The following is a 16,460-nucleotide window of genomic DNA, read 5'->3' on the forward strand; positions in this document are numbered from 1 at the left end:
AGAATGCTGTTGGTTTCTCCTCCAAACATCTGATTCACAGCCGTCCCCGACCCAAGTTGTTGAGGGTAGGGAGCGAAGTCGGATTTCTAAACACTGGAGCGATGCTGAACCGCGCAAAGTGGCGTCTGCGGAGGCCAGGAGGCGCGGGCGGGTGCTTCTGCTGTGCGGAGAGGGCGGCTGCCCGCTGCGTGGGACCTGCAGCCACAGCCTGGGGCCCTGAAAGGACCACTGATGGGAGCCAGCTGCCCTGGGAGAGGGCGGCCTGGGTCTGAGCGAGCTGGGGTCCCGCCTGGGTTGGAGAAAGCCCCGCTGTTCCCCCGCCAGCTGCTCAGAGCAAGTCCTCATTCAGCCTGTCCCTGCTTCAGTTGCAGCCTGGCCCTTGTTAGGCGTGGCCCCGGGCCCCAGCTCCCACCCCGCCCCTGGCGCCTCCCGCACCGAGTCTTCCAGTAGCTCAGCACTGACACCCCCGGTAAGGCCAACGGGAGTCTGCCTAGGGAGTCTGTCCAGAGCGCCACTGGGGTTTTGTGCTGTCCGCAGTCTGGACTGTCCAGCATGGCGTGCTGCCCTGTGGGCTGCCACCCTGAAACAGAAACAATGTGCAGAGCAGGCATCCTCAAAGCAGGGCTGCCTTGGAGGAGGCCTTTGAGGACTGAAGCTGCTGAGCCTTGCTAGTTCTGGTGGCGAGGCCCTCTGCGACACTCAGCAGGGGGTGCAGCCTCTGTTTGTGTGGGTCACCTGCTTGAACAAGGGGGAACAGTGGAGTTTGGCCCCGACCAGGCAGAGCAGGAAACAGTAATGACCAAGGGCTGCTATGGGGCTGGGTGTGGCACAGGGCAGCTCACTGGCCACCTGGAGGTGGGGCTGGTGCTGACCAGCAGGGGGCCAGGGGTGGGGTGTGTGATACCAGAGATTCTGATGGACTTGGGGAGCAGTGATTTGCGTTCCAGGGACCTGACTGGACCCCACCGTTGGGCTCTGCATCTTAAATACAGGTTGCTAGGAGGGAGCACCGAGTTCACTGGGAGGAACGGCTTTGAAGGGATGGCCTTTAAGAGGAAACCTGCAGCACCAGGAAGCTGGGCGGAGGGCGTGGCTGAGGTGCCGGAGGCAGACCAGGAGGAAGTTGCAGAGTCCGGGAGAGGCAAGTGTCCTGACTGTGTCCTGAACCGGGGCACCTTTAGTAGCTCACACAACAAAAAAATTACAGCCAGTTTCCCTGCAGGGTAGACGTGGGGGAGTTTTGGGCTGTGGACAGCGCCCACGGGGGAACAGCAGTGGGCAGCTGTTCTGCGGGTCTGGAGGTTAGGAAGGACCTGGCTGGAGAGGGGAGTGGGGGACACCAACACAGCTGAAGCTGTGTGTGGCTAAGGGGGCCAGGAAGAGAGGGAGCAGAGAGAGAAGAGGGACCAGCCCGGCCAGAGACCTGAGGAGCACCCACTCAGGAAGAGGAGGAGCCCGAGAGACAGTCACCCCAATAACCATGGCTTGGGTGACTGTGGGCACCACCCTCACCTCACGCTTACCAAGTGTCTTTACTTACATTTCCTAGGAAGTAAGTAGGACACACTCCTTTTTTATAGTTAGAAAAGTGGGTCAACAATACATCAATTTCCCTCTTATTCCAAAGGTTTTACTGCCCTTTCACTAGGTATAATAGTCCATTTTTCATGACTGCAACAACATACCAGAAGTGGTCTACTTTATAAAGAAAAGACATTCATTTTGGCTCACAGTTGTGGAGGTACAAGAGGTAGGGCACGCATCTGATGCCTAAACACCAGAGAGTAAGTCTCCCCCATTTTGTACTGCTTTTGTTTCTGTGGTACTGGTATTGAACCCAGGGATACTCTACCGTTGAACTGCGTCCTCAGCCCTTCTTATTGTTTTGAGACAGGGTCTAACTCAATTGCTGAGGTCAGCCTCCTGAGTGACTGGGATCACAGGCTTGTGCCACTGTACCCAGCTTCTGTCCACTTAAATGGATCAGTCCACAGATGAGGTCAAAATCCTCATGACCCCATCACTTCCCAAAAGCCCCACCTCTGAACCTTGCTGCAGCGAGGACCAAACCTTCGCCAGCCCTTGGAGGATGTTCCAGATCCAAATACATCAGGGCTGCATATTTGTGTTGTCTGGGGAGCAAGCCTACGGCTTTCCTCAGTCCACAGGAAAGCTCAGAGCCTCTTAAGAATCACAGTAGCTAACTACCTAGCCCTCACCTGGGCCCGGCCTCGCCACTGGTGCTGCCGGATGTCAGCTGGGTTGAGGCAGGAGAAAGAGTGGCCCTGTGCACCACTGCCTGCTGCTGGTTCCGCTCCCCTGTCCTCCCCAAGAAGAGAAGAGCATCCACTGGTGCCACCCCCATGGCCTTCACAGGAGCCTGACCCTGTGGTCACTTCCTTTGTTAGGAGGAACGGCTTGCTTTTCCTAATCCCCACTGCAGTCTCCTTCACTGCCTCCCGGTTTTCCCGCCTCTTTTGGGACGAGGTTAGTAGGCAGGTGGGCAAGAGTCCCCTCGTGCAGGACTGACTGGTGTCTGTAGCCAGCTCCCCAGGCTCCTGCGGCAGTGATCTGAGTGACAGGAGCCCAGGACGTGGCACAGTGAGAAGGGGCCGGTCCCCAGGTACTGCCGCTCAGCGCAGGACCAATCTGCACCAGCACTCACGGCTTCTGGGGGCCCGCGGCTCGCTGCGACTCTGGAGTGTTCCACGTCCATGTCACACGTCTCACCCTGAAGCCTGGGCTTTGTGAAAACAAGATGAAAACTACAACTTAAAGAAATAAACCGCTAGTAATGGGAGTCTTCCTGTACCATGAGGGCAATCTGTGACCTTGTGAATCCGCACGTTAGAAAACAGCTTTGCCTCCACAGGCCCCTTTCTCCCCCTCCTTCAGCAGCCCCTCTGTGACTTGCTTCCGCCCCCGGGATGAGCCCCAACTCAACACACTGGCCCATATCTGGGCTGCAGGTCTTGGTTCCGCTTGTCACTCCCTCCACTTTCTCTGTTTATCCCCTACCTCTGGCCCCACCACACGTCTGACTACCTGCTCTCCGGGACTCTTCCCTACAACAAAGCTGGACTGTGCCGGCTTCCTGGTCGGAGCAGTTCTAGGTTCAGCCGGGCTGGTGAAAACAGACCACTGGTCACCCTGCAGAGAACAAGTGGCTTGGAGGGAATCACCAGCAGCCTTCTAATGCCCGGCACGCTCAGTCCCTTCTCTGCTGTGTCTCTTTTAAGAAGCTTCCAGTCACATTCCTCCCTGGAAGGCAGAGCTGGGGGCACCTGCGCCCTGCATTAATCTTGAAAAGCAACCTGCGAGGCATGCTAGATTCGAGGTTAAGGCTCTGGCAGACTCCATGTGCTCAGGCTAGCGTGGAAGTGGCACTGGCACCAGGGGCCCTTCTCACCAACTCCGCGTGTGGCTGGCTTCTTGGCTCCTCCAGGGTGAGGACTGTCCTAACTGTACACATTAGGAACTGCACCCCGCTGACCCCCGCAACACGGGAGGCTGAGGCAGGAGGATTGTAAGTTTGAGGCTAGCCTGGCAATTCAGTGAGACCCTGTCTGGAAAAAAAAATGAAAAAGGGCTGGAAATGTGGCTGTAGAGTACCACGGGGTCCACTCCCCAGTACCCCCACCCAGCACCCCACCAAAGAAGCAAGCAACAGACGTGGTTGAAATAGATTCTAGGGAACAGAGAGATCTCTTTACTGCTGCACCACCAGCCTGCTCCTATCCCTTGGCAGGATTGATGCTGAGGGTTGGGGTGGGGTGTTGAGAAATTCTTAATAAGTGATACACTATGGAAGGGTCCTTGGGCCTGAACCTGGTGCTTTCTGGGAGAAGAAAGAAACTGAGGCTTGCCAGGCATGGTGGCACATGCCTGTTATCCCAGCAACTTGGAAGCCTGAGGCAGGAGGGTCACAATGTAGTAAGACCCTAGCTGAAAAAATAAAAAGGGCTGGGATGTAGCTCAGTAATAAAAAGTGCCCCAGTACTCAATCCCCGGTACAAAACATGAAAAAACCCAGACTCTGAGGCTCAGAGCTGTTCACACAGAGAAGCCTGTTCTACCGAGCAGCCATCAGGCAGTGAGAAGAACTTCTTCTTCTTCCCCCAAAGAACATTTTTTAGGCAAGATGAATGAGGGATGGGTGCCAGTGGGCGATGGTCAGTGAGTCTCTCTTTCATATTCACCCTCGGCAACAGGCCCTTCTCAGGAAGAAGCCCGCGCTTAGTGTCAGAGGGACATGGCTCTTCCTGGAGAGCTTCCAGCTTTGAGTTAATTGATCTCACTTCTGAAGCTGTGAAATCTGAACATATCACCCAGGTCCAGAGGGTCTGAAAGAAAACCTCCTCAGAGGGATGCCACTCACTCAGGAGGCAGGCTCGAGGGTGGGAGCTGGGCTTGCACACGAGGGACTTAAGTCACGGGCTGAGCACCTGCAGCTTTTTTTTTAAGATTTAATTTTTTGCAATGGCCGAGTTCTGGACTCCTCTTGGCGGCTTCCGCTGATTCTCTGAAGCTCCTAGGCTGCACTGCACGCCTAGCAACTGTTTCAGTTCTGTGAAGATGTGGGCTCACTGATAAAGCTAGAAGGATCCTCAAGAACATCAAGTTCTGGTCCAGATTGCTCCTGGGGAGGAGGGCATCTTACAGTGGCAGAGCTCAAACCAGGTCGTGGCTCCAAGAATAGCCGGCTATTAAGACTCATCATGGTTTACTTTATTTCATTTTATCTTTGAGAGGAGGTCTTGCTATGTTGCCCAGGCTGGCCTTGAACCCCGGGGCGCAAGTGATCCTCACACCTCCGTCTCTGGCACATCAAAGTTTAAAGTGGATGGAATTTTCCACATTCAGAGAATACCTGGAAAGATTCCCAGGGGGTGGGTAACTGGCCTCTGAGAAGGGAAAGTGAGTGGCAAGGAAGCATGGGTAGGAGGGAGACTTAATAGTCACTTAATACATTTTGGACCATAAATGTGTTACCTGATCAAAAATAAATGTATTTTTTAAAGAATTCAGTGGAATCCTAAGTCTCTATTGCTTTGTTTTCCCCATCATCTCATATTGGTGTAAAGCATGTTTTTCTGACTCAGGTTATTTCAGTGTGCAGATTATTCCCCAGGAGCAAGGTTAAGCACCCTGTAAGTGGCCATGCCAGTTGGTTACAACTTTGTGGCTAAAACAAGACGAGCCTCAAGCCAATACCATTCCAGTCCCAACGTTCTGCCAACTTCAACTGTGGCAGAATCTGGTTGGATAACACACAGAGAAACACAAAGCAATTAGGGTCAGTGATTCCATTCACTTCAGAGCAGGAGACGGTCGTTAGCAAACCTTGATGGAAAGGTCCCCACTAGCCAGAGCTGTCCTTCCCAAGGCAACACAAAGGCGGGAATCCAGCGTCATAGCCTTGTGCTGGGAGGTGAACCTGCCTCATTGCTCCCTGACCCCAAGGAACAGTTGGCAGATGAAAATACTGGTGTCTAGAGGGCAGTGTTGCAGGAGAAGAGTGAGCCATCTGCTGAAGCCTTTCCAGCTATAGTAAGAGGAGAGAAGACAGTCAGTGATGTGGTCCATAGAGAGAAAGATTTTTTTTTTTTTTTCAGAATTGAGAATTGAACCTAGTGCTTCACACTTAATAAGAAAGTGCTTTTGGCTGAGATAAATCTCCAGCCCTCCATGGAAGTTTAATGCAAGAATTATGTGAACAAGTCAGAGAACCTGGCTCAACCTTCCCAAGCTAGTTCTTCAATTCAGGTTTTGATTTTAAACTCCAGTTGCTGTTGAAAATTAGAATGTGGTATGTGTTAGACTTAACAAATAAACTAATTATAATCCTGCCACTTTCTGTGCACTAAACAAAATACTCATTTGCTTCACAGGGTACTGAGGCCCTACTGTGTGCCTTGTGGGGAACTCAGAGGAGAGATGCACTCTTCTACTTTCCTCATAGGTTTGTGTCTACATATACCTATTAATTTTGTGTACAGAGGTATTCTTTTAGTGGCTGTTAAACTGCTAACGTTTAGTGTTCAGAAGACCCTCCAGGTGATAAGCAATCTAAGGACCCTGCCATCCCTCACCTAACTATATGCCAGCACTATGGTAAGTGCTCTACAGGGATATTTCAGTTACTTCTCACATCAACACCTAAGTTACTTCTGTCCCACAATAAGTATTATAAGAAAGCCAGCCCACTGGGCACACCTATGACCTCAGTTACTTTGTAGGCTGAGGAATGAGGATCCTAAATTTGAGGCCAGCCTGCGGCAATTTAGCGAGACCTAGTCTCAAAATAAAAAATAAAAAGGGCTTGGACCCAACTCGGTGGTTGTGTGTTTCTAGCATGGTTGAGGCCCTGGTTCAATCCCCAGTACGGGGATGGCAAGGGGGGTTATAAAGGGCACTCTGGAAGCGTAAGCCATCCTAACAGACCTGGGTTCTGGTCCTAGCTAGGTCACTGACCAGCTATCTGACCTTGGGTAAATAATTCCTCTGAGTCCTACTTTCCTGTCTGAGAAACGGGTTACTACTATTGCATGTGCTCATTGAGATGAGTCTGATTAAAAGCACCAAAAACCAAAAAAACAAAAAAGCCCCCAGGAACACACGTTATGCAGGCCCATTTAGCTAGCATTGTTTGTACAGGTGTGTATGGTTCTCTCATTAAAGTGCACTCAGCACGACTGATCCCAGTGTCTGGGATACGTGCTCAATAACTGAGGCCAATCATTGAATCAATGAACGAACGAAGGTCAGCTCAGTATTTGGGTGAATGCAGAGACCACTCAAAACAACATCGATGTTCCCTTAACCCCTTCAAGTTTCCGGCAACTTAAACCGTAAAATGGGCGGACGGACACTTCAGGCCCCGCTGCGTAGTTCTGAAATTAGATAAAACGCTGGATACGAAAGCTTCTGAAAAAGGCACATCCTCTACGAAAGTGAGAACGTGACTCACACCGGCGACGACCCACGCCCACGCTGCAGCTACAGCACCAGCCCCCGCTACGCCCGCTCTTCCTGGTTTTCCCCAGCAACCCGCCCCTCCGGCGTCACGTGACAGGGGTGCTTGGCCGGGCTGCGCCCCTGATTGGCCGAGCTTCAGAACGCCTCGCGATTGGCCCGAGGCCGGCGGGCCCCCGCCTCCCTCCTCCTCCTCGCCGCGGCCCACGTGAGGGGGGCGAGTCACGCGATTTCCGGGAACCCGTCAGGAAGGACATAAACAAAACAAACCCGGGGCAGCATGGAGAGGGGCCGCGGCCCCTGCAGCGGAACCAGACCCAGCCCCTGAGCCGCCCCCTCACCCACAGGTAAGCGCCGCTGCCTGCCGCCCGGGGCTCGCAGGGGTCTGGGCTGGGGGACCGACCGGGGGGCGGAGGAGGGCCGCTGGCCTAGGAGGCAGTAGCGCCGGGGCTCTGGGCCGGGCCGGCGCGGGGCGGGGACCCTGGCCGGGGCCGGGGCCGAGGGCGCGCGGAGCGCGGGCGGCCGCCTGCTGGTCACGGGGGCTCCCTCCCCTCCCCCACTCCGGCCCGGGACGGTTACATAAAAGCGCGGGGCGGCGGTAGATAGGACCCGCGGGCGGGCGCCAGGCTAGGCCGGGGGTGGGCAACGCCGGGGGTTTTGCCGGGTCCTTCTCCGCTGTTTCGGAGCCCCGGGCCGCGGCTGCCGGCAACCGGCCTGTCAGAGCAACGAGCGGGTGGGAGGGGCCGGCAGGGGAGGGAGGCGACGCTGGCGGGGGAGGAGGAGAGGGGCGTGTGGGGAAGGGCCGAGCCGCGGAGGTTGGAGCCCGGCTGGCAGGAGACGGAGAGGCGCGGGCTGGGGTCCTGGCAGGGGTGTCTCGGGGGCGGCCGCTCCCCCTTCCGTCCCCGCCCCAGAGGCGATGGGCGAGCAGGGCCTCCCTCTCGGGATTTGTTTATATGTCTTCTCAAAGCAGCTTGAAGCGGCTCGGAGGCGGAGCCCGCAGAGCTGAATGGCAGACGGTGTCGCCCAATGGGGAAGGCGGGAGGAGGCGACCGCACCAATGAGCACAGGGGAGGCGGTGCCACGGACTTCCCAATTGGTTAGGCTGTGCTGGGGGTGGGCCGGGTGTGGCGGCCATGTTAGATGGGAGGGGACCCGTGGTGGTGGGTCACTGGGAGGGGAGGAGACAGGGCAAAGGGCAAGCGAGCCGGGCCGGGGGCGTCTCGGGTGTCCGGAGGCGAGTCCGCTCGGTCCAGGAAGTAGCTCAGGGGAGCCTGACCCCGACCTACCGCTCTCCTCCCACGAGCGGAGGAGGCAGGGAAGTACCGAGGGCAGTCAAGCCTCCCCTGGGGGTGGTTCCTGGGACTCGATGGAGCTCAGCCTCTGGGTGCTCACTCTCGCTCGGCCCTGCGCTTCCTGACAAACCCGGCCGCCAAACCCTGTAGTCGCCCGCCTTTAACCCAAGAAAGCAAACCGTCCTGCTGTTGTGAGCGGGCGTGAGCCTTAAGACTACCTTAAGGAGGTACTCGGATAGCTAGCGGTCTGAATTTCTGCACCAGGCCTCGGATGGAGGCAGGCAGCGAGGGGGAAGTTCTGCTGCTCTGGGTTTTACCGAGAGAAAACCGGGACTGGAAGAGCCGAGAAAGTTGAGGACTGGGCGGGGTTTTTGTTTTCATCGGGATGCCTTCTGAAGATCAGGCCCAGTGCTTGTCCTAGTCCTGGTACTGTTTTGGCCCTCTTGCTCACGTGAATTGGTAGTTCACATAAATGAACTTCATGAGAAAACTGAGCCTTGAGAATATGATTTAGGTTCAGTAGTTCTTTAGGACTTTCTTTTGCTAATATTCTGCAGTTGAGGAAGAGGATCAAAGTCTTGACAGTTTTTTTTTTTAAGCAGAAAACGACTTTTATGTAAATCTGGTGATCTGTGGTAAACTGGTTGTCACTTTATCGTACTCTAAAATATTTTTCCCGTTTTCTTTTAATTCAGATAGCTAAGAGATCACAAGGGGGAAATGGTTTGAGTACGCAGTTAGAAAATCACTTATTTAATTGCACCGTGATTATTTCAGCATCATGTTGGCCTTGCTAAATGCTTAATTTAAATTTAACATGGTAGTTTACAACCTGTAACTACATGGGTATTGTCAAGGGTACCAGACTATTGCTACATCTTTGGTTAAGCACTTAGGGGTGGGAGCATGCTTTAGATATATCATGCTGGGACTTTCCAATTGTATTTATTTAGGAATTTGCATTATCTCCTTTATTGACTGAAGAAAAGTAATTGGTAAATAAATGATTTAAAGGCTTTTTTTGTATTAGTTTTGAATGATTAACTCACAACTCGGTTAAAAATGATACGGGAAGGACTAGGGATATAGCTCTGGTAGAGTGCTTGCCTAGCATGCACGAGGCCCTGGGTTTCATCCTCCGCACCACACACACACGAAAAATTAATTAATAAAAAGTAAAAATATAATCCCGGATAATTTGGTATACTTTTTACTTCTTAAGTGTAACTTACAGTTAATAAAAATATTAGGGTATGTTAAATATGGGCATGGTGGCACATACTTGTAATCCCACCTACTTGGAGGCTGAGGCAGGAGAATTCCCAGTTCTAGGCCAGCTTGGGCAAATTGACTAGTTGTCTCAAAATAAAAGGGACTGGGAATGTAGCTCAGTGATAGAGTTCTTGCCTAGCATGCCCAAGAGCCCAGCCCATACCACTACCAAAAAAATTAATGCATATTAGTTCTTATCAATAATGTTTTGCTTTCTAAACCCTAGCCCTTTACAGTGTCACTATCAATTACAAGAGTATAACTAAAATTAAAACCAAACAAACTGATGCCTAGGAGACTTACTCAAGGCAGTTTCCATCATTGCATTGGTTGATAAAGTCAAGTAGTGTTGCTTATTTAATTTTCTAAGAATGGCAAATACATCCAATAGCTTACTTGGGTGGAATTCTTTTATATGATTCATGTAGCAGCTTTGGAATTTTTATTTTTTATTTTAATGTATTTATTCATTTAGAGAGGATTTCTCTGTGTTGCCCAGGCTACATTGCCAACGTTTGGATTCAGGCAGTCTCTGGGACTATAGGTACACTCCACCCATCTGAGCTCTGGAATTTTTCTGTGCTCTTCTAGTAATCTCAGAAAAGGCTAAATACTACATCAAGAAGAGAGTTTGAGTACTCCACTTACTACCATTCAGTCATGGCAGGTGCATGTAAATTTTTATGAAGATACTGGGTGGGTGTGTGTGCTTCTAGGGTGGCAGTGTGAGGAGTAAAGGAGTAACTAGCATGGTTCATGGTGATGGTTAACTAAATTGGCGACAGTGGAAGCACAGGGAATTTGCATGTTGACTGTCAGTGTAGTAACAGTTTTTGAGAGATTAAGAGAACTAAGTTCACTATTTGCTTTTAAAGTTTAATTTTTATTCAAGATTGGCAGTAATGTGATTTTGAAATGAATTAGCAGAGGCTTGCTTCTGTTTGGTCTTGTACTTGGATATTTGGGGAAAGAATTCATTGACTTTTGCACTATATTCAGCATCTCATTCCAGGCTAGATACATTTGTCAGATTGTTGTGATTGTTTTAAGATGGGGATTGACAAGACGTTTTTCTGTGCAGAACCAAATAGTAAGCATGTCGGCTTTGTGGGTCATATAATCTCTGTTCACAACTACTCAACTCTGTTACTTTCAGCATGATAACTGGTTAAAAAGAGCCATAGAAAATATGGACCTGTATTGCAATAAAACTTCATTTCTAAGAACAGGCTGTGATTTGACTCACAGCCATTGTTTGTCAACCCCTTTTGTCAACTCCTGTTGGAAGACACTATTCACCGATTTTTAAGTACTCAGAAGTTGAGGTGTTGCAAAGTGTGTAAATATACACTTCAGGTAATATTTGATTATTAGCTGACTGTATATATCTCCTGCCTTGAAAAATATTTAGTCAAAGAACATTATGGCAACATTATATTCTATATTTTTATTTTGATACAGATGTTTTCCTGAGAAGCTGTTTAAATATTGGTATAAGTCCTGTTTATTTTAGAGATGCATTCTAATTGGGAAAATTTTGACTCTCAAGATAGGGTATCTAAGAATCATATGTTCTGGATATGGTCCTAATAAAGTTTAAAAATGCAATTAATGCTACATGTGGTGGTACATGCCTGTAATACTAGCAACTCAGGAGGAGCACAAATTCAGGGTTAGCCTCAGTAACTTAGTGAGACCCTGTCTCAAAATAAAAAAAATAAAAAGAGCTGGGATGCAGATCGGTGGTAAGGCACCCCTGTGTTAATCTGCAGTTTTTTTTTTTTTTTTAAGAAATTGGTATATTATTCCTAACAAAACTGTGCAGCTATTTCAAGAAATGTTAATTACGTGACTAGGTAACACCCATAGTTCTTATATTCAGATATACATTAATTTAGAAGCCACATTTATTGTGCCTTTGCCTGAGATATTTGTAGAATTATTATTTTTAAAACATCAAAAGATGCAGGTTGCCTTCTCTCCTCCTTCAAAAAATGTCAAGTGGTGCTAAGTGTCCAGTGAAGCAGAGACATCATAATCTAAAAGTATTATGCAGGCAAATACCTAATTTTTTCATCCGCAGTTTTTGCTTTGTTTTAATGCAATTCTTCATTTTTGTTGACTTAAATTGGATTTTAGATGAAAGCGTAAAAATTTTGAAAGGAGAATATATTTGTCTTGATGCTGTGGGAAACCTCAGCTAATTGGAAATGGTGGGAATTAATGATGTTTCCATCTCAGGGAGGGATTTTGGGTAGTTTTTAGTTATTGTGTTCTCAACCTCTTGTGCTTTAAACATGCTAGAGACTGCTTAGAACCACCTCTCAAATCTGGGCTTGAGTTTAATTGACCTTTCACTTATCTTTATTAGCACTTACTTATTAGTACAGTATTTATCTTCTGATTAAACTGTGAGCTCCTTCAGGTCAGAGTCTGCCTTTTATTTCTGTATACTCATTGCTTCACATTGTACCTAACACCTTTTAGTGCTCTTGAACTGTTTAAATAAATGCGTGCATTGCTAAGAACTGCTTGCCTGGAAGATAATAAAATCTATTAGAGATGTTGGGCTTTTCTTAGTTGGAAGGGAAGAATTAACCACTATTGATTCAAACAGAAGCCTTTAATCTAAAATTGAACCCTAAAAGAAATTAAGAAAGCTATTTTGATGATACTAAAAGTCCATTTAGTTCTTTTGTTAAAATTTGTTTTCAGATAAATTCCATTAGTTAATCTTACCTCCCAGGTGTGGGTGTGTGTGTGTGGGTGTGTGTGGGGGGGTGTGTGTGTATGCGCACACACGCATGTAAAGTTGTGCTTTGTTCTTTGGATTTGTCATTAGCTTCCTTGGTTCTGAGTGTTTGAGAAGTATGATGGAACCTTTTCTTATAGGTCTGGGATAATTATTCACTTATATAGTAGAGTCCCTTTTGGGAGAGGGAACACGGTTTAATCACTCTTGTGTGTGTATGGCGCTGGGGATGGAACCCAGGGCCTCAATCATGCTGGTCATAGCACTCTACCACTGAGCCACATCCCCAGCTCCGTAAAACCATTCTGGTTAAGCAGCTTTCTAAACTGCTGCTGATCTCCCTGCTAATTCCCAGCAGTTCTGGTCTTTCCGTCATTCCATCTCAACACCAGAACCACTTTTCACTTGTGTATCAGTGGGTGTTTCTATCTCATGTGAAAATGAAAGCCTCATGAGCTTGCTCATTTCTTTTTCTTCACATTCTTCTTGTACGCTTTCTTCAATATAATGCTTTGTCTTTGAGGGTTTAAAGTTCCTTCTTTAGTTGCTACACACCTGATGGAATTGCCACCTTTTCTATTAAAGGGTTGCCATTCACCGATAAATTTAAGACATTAACAAAAATAGAACTTAAAAAAGGTCCTTGATTGTGGGGAGGAGTTTAGGTACAGTAGATATACTTCTGTTCAAAAGATCCATTTTAAAATTCCTTAAAATAGCAAGGCTCCTAGCATCCTACTTGTGTCATGTACAGTGAAATGGACACTTGGAATTCCAGTGACTGGATAGACTGAGGCAGGAGGATTGCAAGTTCAAAGCCAGTCTGTGCAATTTAGGAAGATCCAGTCTTAAATAAAAAAGGATAAGGCCTGGGGTTGTATAGCTCAGTGGTAGGGCACCCCTGGGTTCAATTCCCAGTGCCACAAATAAAGAATAAATTAAGGGAGTTGTACAGGTTTTTTTTTTTCAACTGCTTTTGGGGAACATTTTCATCTTTGCTGTTGAATCCTCTACTAGAGTTGCCCAAAGACCAGGAGGGAAGCCTGCCATTGCGGTCCATTGTTATGATAGTATTTTGGGAAAAAAATGTTCTGAGCATGTAAAATGGGGACTTCTGCCTTTGCCTTGAAAAGTTGCAGAAGCCACACTGAAAAGTGGCATTCAAACTGAGTTTTGAAGAATAGTGAAGGAAGCCTTCTGGCACAGTTGAAGAGTAAGGATACAAAACATATAGGTTGGGGCTGGTTATAGGGAGGCTTGAGCTCAGGCAGAGGTGGGGAAGGATGGAGGAGGAAACTGATGCTGGGATGTAGGAGGAAAACTTTTACTTTGCCCTCTAATTCTCTTGGGTCTGCTCTACACTGTCAGGTTGCTGGGCCCTTTTATTTATTTATTTTTTCTCTTCTCTGTAGCCCTGACATTGGTTGGTTTCCCCTAGTTTTTAGATTTTCTTTTTAATCTCTAGTCAGGGTCTAACCCCCCTCCTTTCTCTCTTCTAATCTGCAGGTACTAAAGTACCATTCATTTTGATCCTGTGTGTTTCTTGTCTTTGACTCTGGCATTCTCATCCTTTGTTTCCTTAGATTTTCATTTCGACCTGTATGTACCTTTCCTTCCCTTTGCTTTATTTAAAATCAAAACAGATAAACAGATGTTTTCACAGTCCTTTTTCTGTGATTTCTTCTTGGAAAATCTTATAAAATGAACTAGTCTTTTTAAAAATTTTAAAATTTATATGCTGGGGTTTGAACCCAGAGGTACTGTACCACTGATCCACATCCCCAGTCTCCCCCCACTTTTTTATTTGAGATAGGGTTTGGCTGCATTGCAGAGACTGGCCTCCAATTTGAGATCTTCCTGCCTCAGTTACCCTAGTAGCTGGGATTGTAGGTATGCGTCAGCATATCAACCGTGTTTGATACCCATCGAAGTACTACTTATCTATCTCTGAATTTCCTTTTACAAAACATTTTTCTGTGTATTCAAAGATGCCACTTCTCATAGGCTACAGTGCAGAATGTGACTACTTTCTCCTTCCTATTCACTTTAAAATTGTTTTATAGTGAGATCTATCTAGTTGGGTACAGTGACTCCACCTTTAATTCCAGTGACCTTGGAGACAAGCAGGAGAACCGCAATTTTGAGGCCAGCCTCAGCAATTTAGACCCTGTCTTAAAAACAAACAAACAAACAAACAAACAAAAAACCCTGTGGATGTAGCGTAGCTTATTCATAGAGTACCCTGGATTCAGTCCCCAGTACCCAAAAAAGTTGTTTTTTATGAGAATCCAATTCAAATCATTTCTCCCCGGTTAAGCTTTCCCACACTGTCCCAGGTAGAATTGTAGAATTGGTAGTATTCTCTGGTTTTCTTTTTCTTTTCTTTTTTTTTTTTTTTTTTTTTTTTTGCACTCCTGGTGAGTTGAATGCAGAGCCTTGTGCATGATAGAAGTGTTCTATGACTGAGCTATATCCCCAATAATTTTTTTTTTTTTTTTTAGCCTGGTCTCACTAACTTGCCCAGGCTGGCCTTGAACTTGCCATCCTCCTGCCTCAGCCTCCGAGTGGCTGGGATTACAGGTGTGCATCACCACACCCAGCAATTTTCTGTTTTCTAAGCACCTCTTTTTAAAAATCAGCTTTATTAAAGTATAACTTACATAGAAATTTCTTTTGATTCCCAGCACTCCTCCCAAAGAATTTATGTTTGAGATTCTACAAGTACACGCTGTCATCTGACCACTACTAGCTGTGTCTGAAACATCTCCCTCACTGCGGAAAGGTCCATCCTGACCCCTTTACAGTCAGTTCTCCTCCCCCACCCCTAGCCCCAATCACTGACTCACTTTGTATCACTGTGGTTTTGTGTTTTTGGAACTTCATATAAATGCAATCATAGAATGTGTTGTCTTTTGAGTCTGACTTCTCTTAACAATGATTTTGAGATACTTATGTTTTGCTTTTCAGTTGCACTCTTGTTATTAATGTATTGGATATACCACAGTTTGATGATCCTGTCCTTTACCAGTCGCATATTTGGGTTGCTTCCAGATTTCAGGCTATTCAGAATAAAGCTGCTGCAACACTCATGTACTGGTCTCTTAGATACCTGTCCTAACATTAACTACCTTTTATTTTGAGGTCAAGTTGTAACACTGTCTAGAGTGAACATCCTGGAGTTGGCTGCCTTCACAGACAAACCTTGTACTAGCTCTGTGGTTCTGAGCATTTCTCAGCTTAGATTCCGCATCCGAAAACAGGGCAAAGTGGAGCCTGACGCAAGCTGGGGAGCACACTTTGGTTTAAGTCATCATCTTACCAGGAGTCTGTACCCAGTGTTGTCAGATCTCATTTTTTAACTCTCATGAGAGAGTGATATTTGATATCAGGAGTCAGAAATTTTCCTCGAAATTTTCCAGTTAAGCATTGGCAGTTAAAATTAAAAAGTTTAAAAACCTGTGTGTGGGCTGAACAAAACCAATCTGTGGGCTTTGATTTCTGGCTGCAGTCCAGTTTGAGACCGCTGCTGTAAATCTTCAGTTAACTTTGTCTTCTGTTTCTAAATGTACTACTACCAGTAGGGTGCATTTATTAGGTCCCTGTTACTTTGTTTTATAGTTTAGCGTAATAGTTTGCTGGTTGTCCCTCCTCCTAAATTAAGGCAAACGAATTGCTGAGGATGATGTTATTCCTTCCTCTGATTGGAGGGATATTAGGAATACTGAGAGGTGGGGCACGGTGGCGCATGCCTGTAATCCCAGTGGCTCAGGAGGCTGAGGCAGGAGGATCACGAGTTCAAAGCCAGCTTGAGCAACTTAGCAGGGCCCTAAGCAGGGTCAGTGAGACCCTGTCTCTAAATTTAAAAAAGGAAAAAAAAAAGGGGGGGGTGCCTGAGGATGTGGCTCAGTGGTTGAGAGGCGCTGGGTTCAATCCTGATGTTAAAAATGATGGGAAAAAAAAAAAAAAGAAAAAGAAAAATGCTGAGAGTCCGATGGAGGGCTGCGACTGGGTTCTGGTCACTCTTCATACTTCTTCTCAGAGAGCTGCTGATTCAATGCTGTTTTCTCAGAAATTGAGATACTCTGCCTGCCTTGTATGGCTAATTTTGAATCCTTTTGAGACAAGTGTGGTGCAGATCAAACACTATTAGAAACTGAAGTATTATGGGT

At 47.5% G+C, this 16,460-nt stretch overlaps 1 protein-coding gene across 3 annotated transcripts in view; it reads left to right on the top strand.

Annotated features, from left to right (window-relative positions):
* The first annotated feature begins 7,189 nt into the window (after positions 1–7,189).
* Positions 7,190–16,460, top strand: part of Crebrf (CREB3 regulatory factor) — a 48,310-nt gene continuing 39,039 nt past the window's right edge. The window contains exon 1 of one of the 3 annotated variants that reach the window (XM_047555757.1): positions 7,190–7,322. The gene's annotated coding sequence lies outside the window, so the exon portion shown is untranslated. Of the gene's footprint in view, positions 7,323–8,180; positions 8,495–16,460 lie in introns of those variants that run through there. The other 2 variants (XM_047555758.1, XM_047555759.1) reach the window with 2 other exon arrangements.

This window comes from Sciurus carolinensis, chromosome 6 (genome assembly GCF_902686445.1).
Source record: "Sciurus carolinensis chromosome 6, mSciCar1.2, whole genome shotgun sequence".
Classification (NCBI taxonomy): Eukaryota; Metazoa; Chordata; class Mammalia; order Rodentia; family Sciuridae; genus Sciurus; species Sciurus carolinensis.